Source organism: Pteropus alecto, unplaced genomic scaffold (genome assembly GCF_000325575.1).
Source record: "Pteropus alecto unplaced genomic scaffold, ASM32557v1 scaffold191, whole genome shotgun sequence".
In the NCBI taxonomy this organism is placed as follows: Eukaryota; Metazoa; Chordata; class Mammalia; order Chiroptera; family Pteropodidae; genus Pteropus; species Pteropus alecto.
The window spans coordinates 447,597-455,211 of record NW_006434181.1 but is presented as its reverse complement, the minus strand read 5'-3'; positions in this window follow the sequence as shown (position 1 = coordinate 455,211).

Here is a 7,615-nt window from a genome sequence, read left to right as displayed (position 1 = left end):
CACTCACCCACTGTCTGCTCCCTTCTGGAAACTTCTTTCATGTCATGTCCTGCACTAGTCACAATTTGGAGGGTAAACGACAGAAAACCACCATGAAACTGACTTACACAAAAAGGAAACGTACTGGCCCATGGTATAGTTAAAAGTACAGACTGTGGCGGCAGACTACTTGTGTTTGAATCCTGCCTCCACCATCTGAAAGCTATGTAGTCTTGGGCAAGTTACAAGACCTTTATGTGTCTAAATTTATTTGTAAAGGAGGAGAACATCATAGTTCCTAAGTCACAGCATTGCAAGGATTAAATGAACCAATCTTTGTGTAGCATTAGAACAATGGCATATAGTAAGTGCTGTACCCGTTTTTATTAAATTAAGTAAATAAACCTAACTAAAAAGTCTAAGGGAAAAAGCTCGTTTTAGTCAGAGCCTCATCCTGGGCTCAAATGACAACACAAAGCTACCAACTTTATTTTTCTCTCTGTCTCTGTTCCTCCTTCCTCTAGGTTGCCTCCATTTCCAGGCAAGTTCTCTCCTCATGGAGTCAAGATAGCTGCCAGCACCTCCAAGCTTTCAACCTCAGCAACCCTACATAATCTCCACATCGAGTCTCTTTGTCCCTCATGAAGGCATGTGCCCCCTACACTAAACAGAGAAATACAATGCTTTGCCTAGATAAGTCATAAGCTCACTCCAAAAGGCAGCAGGAAAGTTGTGGGGACTCCCTATAGGAACTGGACTGCTGTTGCTAGCAAAATCCTGTTCACATCACTCCTCTCCATTGTGTCTTTTGTCTCTATCCTGACATCTATCACACTGAGTCAAGTTTGCTTTAGACCAAGCTGGTGCTTGGTGCTCATCCCTAGCCTAGTAGGCTTAGGATCCCTTACACATCTTTGATTGCCCAGAGACTGGCATGTGCAAATGATCCATAACTTTTTCTTGAGTGAACTCACCCCCAAACCTCTAGTCTACAAATACATCCTCCTCTGCAGCAGACTCCTGGTCCCAAACAGTCCCACAGGCTGTGCATGGTCCCTGGAAAATGAATGACAGGAAATGACCTATAAAACTGTGATTACTTGGAATTTGTTCTTAATGTTAATGTGATGCTGGTTCCTTTCTGTTTCTTTAATGCCACTTTGTACACAGTAGTTCACAGTTCTTTAGAAACAGCGAGCAATTAATTCAACTTATTAAGGCCAATTAATCCTGGATTAATTATAAATTTGCCCAGAGGAAGTTACTTTATTTTGCTTTTTTGATTTAAGTTTTGGCTTTAAAGATTATTTTAAGAGTGAAATGAAAATTTCCTTTTGCTCTGAGGGTATCTACCTTGCCAGTGATTGTGTTAACCATGTACCTTCCTCAATATGTCCCATACTAATCTCAGATGAAATTGTTACCCAGGCCACCAGCTGTGCTTCATGGCATTCCCAGCACTAAACAGATCTGCTAATGCCACATCAGCCACAGGGTGAAAAAGATGATGTCCTAGCAAGAACTGGTCCCACACAGGTTCATACCATGGCCCTACCTCATTGTGGCTATGTGACTCATAATTCCTTCTACCTGCATATGGACATAATTGTGTTTTACAAAATTATTTTGGTCTATCATGGTCAGCATTCACTCCCTCTTCTTCTATAAGGCTACTGTATTCTCCTTGGAGGCATCACACTTCCTTTTCTCTGGGTCACTGTGGGTGTTGACCCCACTCTAGCTCCAGGGGTGGGCCTGAGACTAAGATCCATTCCACCAACCTTGCAACTGGTTTGGTAATGAGCCTGTAATCCAAGTTAGCACGATTGGAGAAAACCCTGGAATTTCTTCCAAGGCAAGCAATACAAAAAGTGTACCCTCTGATATTAAACTAAAATTTGGGGAAATCAGTCTAGTCTGTGAGGGGAGCCTGGCTATGGCAGAATAATGGCCCTCCAAAGATGTTCATGTCCTGGAACCTATTGAGTATGTTACCTTACATGGTAAAAGAGACTTTGCAGGTGTGATTTAGTTAAGGATTTTAAAACGGGGAGATTATCCTTATTATCCTGTGGGCCCGATATAATCACAAGAGTCCTTATAAGAGGGAGGCAGGCAGGTCAGAACCAGAGAGATGGCATTATGAGAAAGACTCTACCAGCCATAACTCTCTTTGGAGATGGAAGGACATGAACCCAGAAAAGTGGACAGTCTGTAGAAGCTGGAAAAGGCAAGACAGTGGATTCTCCCCTAAAGTCTCCTTCTAGTGATCCTGGCAGTGATCTGGGGGTACGGTTTCAATTTAAAAAGCATGATAAAATTAATCACTAAGGCCAGGAAACACACAGAGAAGGCAGATATTAAGGGGGAAATAAGCTTATCTCTTTATACTCCAAAGCTCTGATACCATCTTCTGGGCCCCTCCCAGTGATAGAGCCCTTTGTAAAAGATTTCATTTAATTCTCTTAATAATCCTGTAAGTGGGTGTTTGTTACTCGTGTTTTAAAGCAGAGGGTGGTAGACCTAGAGAGGTAATTGCTCAGAAAAGGTCAGGGTTTGAATCTGCGTCATCTGTACAGAAGTGGAAGGCTTCCATGCTGCCCGGAGCACAGGGCCCCTCTGTTCCCTGCCAGCTGATCCTTGTTTTATGTTGGGTTTCCTCAACCCCAATGACATTAACCATCTTCACAATTAATGCACTATCCAGGTACCACCTATGGCTTATGGTTTTTCTTTAAATTGACCTGCTTTTTGACTCAAATACAAGTATTTTCCTATATAGAGAGAAAAACATTATCACTTGCTATAAGTAGCCAAGAACCACAATAAGCTCAATTTCAGAGTCTTTAATAAAAAAGGAAATTAGCAAGTATTAGGAAGGGGTTAAAATCACATTCCACCCTCTAAGAGTGACTGAAACAAAATTAAAAAGGCAATATTGTTCTCACTATGTGAATTAATGTTACTTAATTTTATATCTCTGTACCACCTCTAAGGTGCCAGAAAAATCATCTCAGTCCCCTCTGTTGCCAGAAATCAGCCTAAGGCTGAAATAACTATTCCAATTAGGTTGGCACTAATCAGAAGGGTGGATAATTCCAAATGATGGTGAGGACGTGGGAACATAAGGTCACTGAATAAGCCAGTTAGCTTTAAAGACTGACTCCTTCAACAGGGTTTTTCTTTGACTTATTTGATTCTGATTGGTTTAGGTTTTGAAGACCATGGCTTGAAGTGCACTCCAGTGGGAATTATTCTGCTTATAATAATCACAGTAGTCTCCCTGGTGTGCTGTATTCTCTCAAAAGCTTTAAATGCATGTTCACAGCCACTACCTACCAAGCAAATGATTTCCCTAAGACTGGAACATCAGAAAAGAAATGAAGACAATAACTAACAAAGAATGTGACCCCTCTGTCCTGACCTGTGAATACCAGAGATTCATCTAGACCCCTGCAATCTCCTAAAGGAAAGTGACTTTGTAATAACAAACCTGGTTGGGTTTTTTTTGTTTTTTTTTGTTTTGTTTTGTTTTGTTTTGTTTTTGCCTAGTATAACTTTATGGTTTTTTCTCTCTTCTGCCTATAAAATGTTTTTATTTTGTACAGCTCCTCAGGGTTCCTTTCTATTTGTTAATTTCGTGATGCTCGATTAATGAATCATTGAATAAAACCAAAAAGATCTTTAAAATTTACTGAGAACTTTGTTTTTAACATTACAAAGGATATTAAAGGGTATGAATCAACAGCCAGATGAAGAGATACATAGCACGAGGTATGGGGAAAGAGCCTGAAGCTTCCATGCTTTCTGAGCACACGACTCTCCTCAAATCCCCACCTACCTGGAAAGCTCTTTGAATCTCTTCCTTTTGAGTGTTTATGGAGGCTTTATTACATAGGCATGATTGATTAAATGATTGGCCATTGGCCATTAATCCAACCTCCAGTCTCTCTCCCTTTCCTAGAGGTCAGGTGGGTTTGGGACTGAAAATTCCAATCCTTTAATTACTTAGTTGTTTCTCTGGGCAACTAGCCCCCATCCTTTTGGGCGGGTTCGAAAGTCACTTCATTAATATAATATGAGACACCTTTACAGCTCTCATCACTTAGAAAATTCCAAGGGTTTTAAGAGCTTGATGCCAGAAACAGGGACAAAGACCAAGTATATATTTATTATATTGTTATCACAGCTACTGTAAATAATGCTGCTATGAACATTGGTCTACAAGTATCAGTTCCTGTTTTCAGTTCTTTGAAGTATATACCTAAGACTGGAATTGCTGAGTCGTATGGTAGATCTGTGTTTAACTTTTTGAGGAACCGACAATCTGTTTTCCACAGCAGCTGCACTATTATACATTCCCACCAGCAATACACTAGGGGTCCAATATCTCCATATCCTTGGCAGCACTTATTATTTTCTGTTTTTTTTTTTAAATTATTATAAGTCATGTGAGTAGGTATGAAGTAGTATCTCATTGCACTTTTGATTTACATTTCTCTAATAACTGATAATGTTGAGCACCTTTTCATGTGCTTATTGGTCATTTACATACCTTCTTCGGAAAAATGTCTATCAAATCCTTTGCTCATTTTTAACTGGGTTGTTCATTTTCTTAAGTTGTAGGAGTTCTTTATGTATCATAGATAATAAACCCTCATCAGATATATGATTTGCAAATATTTTCTCCCATACTGTGGGGTGTCTTTATACTCTCTTGAGAAATACTGCCCTTTCATGTGCAAAAATTTTTAATTTTGATGAAGTCCAACTTATCTATTTTTTCTTTGTTGCCTATGCTTTTGGTGTCATATTTAACAAACCACTGCCAATCCAAGGTTATGAAGACTTGCTTCTATGTTTTCTCTTAAAAGTTTTATAGATTAAACTCTTAAATGCAGGTTTTTTATCCATTTTGAGTTAATTTTTGTGAATTATATGAGTCCATCTTCTTTCTTTTGCAAATGAAGATTCAGTTTTCCCAGACAATTGGTTGAAGAGACTGTCTTTTCCTCTTTGAATGGTCTTGGCAACCTTGATTATGAATTTCTGGGCTCTATTCTATTCCATTGGTCTGTATGTCTGTACATATGCCAGTATCACACTGTTTTTTCTTTTTCTTTTTTTCTTTTTTATCCCAGGCTTTATTGAAATATAATAGATAATTAGTTGCTTGTATTTACATTGTACAATTCAATGAGTTTTTAAAATTATAGTTGGCGAACAATAATATATTAGTTTCAGTTGTACAACCTACTAATCAGAAACCCACATAACTCGCAAAGCGATCACCCCACTAAATCTAGTACACTTCTTCCCCCTTATATATTTATTACATTATTATCCATCTTCCCCATGCTATACTCTACATCTCCATGTCTATTCTGCAACTATCCGTTTGTACCTCTTAATCCTTTTGCCTTTTTCTTTCCATCCCCCATAACCCTGCTCCCAACTAGTAGCCCTCAAAAAATTCTCCATATCTATGAGTTTATTACTGCTTTTGTTGTCGTTGTTGATTTGTTTTTTAGATTCCACATGTATGTGAAATCATGAGATATTTGTCTTTATCCTTCCCATTTCATTTAGTGCAATACCCTCTTGGTCCATCAAGACAATATCTTTCTCCAACCCCTTCCTTATAGTCTGTGTGTGTGTTTTAATCTGAAGTGAGTTTCTTGTAGGCAGCATGTGTAAGGGTCTTGTTTTCTTAACCATTAAGCCACTCTATCTTTTGGTTGGAGCACTTAATTCTTTTCCACTTGAGGTACTTACCGATAGGAATGTAGTTATTACCATTATTACTGTTTTCAATACATGTTTCTTCTTCCTACAGAAGTCCCTCCAACATTTCCTGTAATACTGGCTTGGTGTTGATAAATTCCTTTAGCTTATTTTTGTCTGGGAAGCCCTTTATCTGTCCTTTGACTCTAAATGATAGCTTTGCTGGATAAAGTATTCTTGATTGTAGATCCTGGGTTTTCATCAAGTTGACTATTTTGTGCCAAGACCTTCTGTCCTGCATGGTTTCTTTTGAGAAATCAGCTGCCAGTCTTATAGGTGCTCCCTTGTAGATAACTAACTGCTTTTTCTTGCTGCTTTTAAGATTCGCTCTTTGTATTTAACCTTTGGCATTTTAATTGTGATGTGTCTTGGTGTGGGCCTCTTTGGGTTCCTCTTTCTTGGGACTCTCTGAGCTTCCTGGGGTTTTATGTCTATTTCCTTCACCAGGAGAGGGAAGTTTTTCATCATTATTTCTTCAAATAGCATTTCAACGTCTTGTTTTCCTTCCGGTACCCCGATGACATGAACATTTTTATATTTATTAGTGTCCCATAGGCTCCTTAAACTATTATTATAGTCTTGGCTTCTTTTTTTCTTGCCATTCTGATTGACCATCCTCGGCTTTCCCATTCTCCGTATCGGTGGTTCGATCCTCCTCTTTATCCACTCTTTTTTCCATCTAAAATACTCTTCGTCTCAGATAATGTGTTATTCATTTCTGACTGGTTCCTTTTATAATTTTCATTCCCATTTTTATGTTTTTCATCTCTTTGTTAAAGTTCTCACTGAGTTTGTCTGCTCTTCCCCTAAGTTCATTGACCAGCTTTATAACCTGCCTTTCAATGTCTGTTTTTATATCCTAAGCAAAGCTCCTAAGTCTCCCGGTCTTATTAGTGCAACTTTGTGTGATAGGTGTCCAGTAGCACAGGTTCAGCTGCAGGGCAAGTTTAGCCCCAGCCTGTGTTCCTCCAGGGCCACCTGTTACAATTCAGCAAGCAATCCACAGATGCTGTGCTTATAGTTGCCTCAAAAGGCCACACCAGAAACTGAGGCCAGTTACCACCTGTGTATGTCTAGTCACTGCTTGACAAGGGACACCTGACTAAGCGAGGACATGCTTGGATGTGGCTTGGATGGGGCTGTGAGTTAGGGGAGGCAGAGTTTCAGGGAATCCTCTGAGCAGAGCAACCTCTGCTATCCAGTTCAATAATGATGTCTCAGCTATGGCAGTGCTGCGTCAGCACACTGGGAGGGGGAGGGCTCAACAGAGGAACAATGGACAGTGCCAGCACTTCTGTCCAGGAGAGACCCTAGCCTCCGGCCCTCACTCCGACAACTCAGTGTCCCCCTGTAAGTCCCTGGTGCCATCAGCGCAGCCGACCTGACACTGGTGCTCATAGTGAGCAGGTCCATCACCACGAAAGTCCGCTCTCAGACACTGCCCCTTTAAGAGGCATCTGCAGCTGCTGGCTGCCACTGCTGCAGCCTCTGTCCCACTCAGCTGCTCGGGATTGCGCAGCCTTGTGTCCTCACACCATCCTATCTCCTCCCATTGCAGAGTGATTTCTTATTTCTCTAGATCCCAGGTGACTTTCCTTGCTGTTTGTTCCGTGATTCTCTCATAACTTTGATTTGGTCGCAAGAGGGATGTACAAAGCCTCTATTGTCTACGTCTTTTTTTTTTTCTCTTCAGTATCACACTGTTTTGATTGCTATAGATTTGTAGTAAGTTTTGAAATCAGAAAGTAGGAGACTGCCAACTGTGTTTCTCTTTTACAAGATTGGCTATTTGATGTCCCTTGAAATTTCATATGAAAATTAGGATGGGTTTGTCTATTTCTGCAAAAACCAT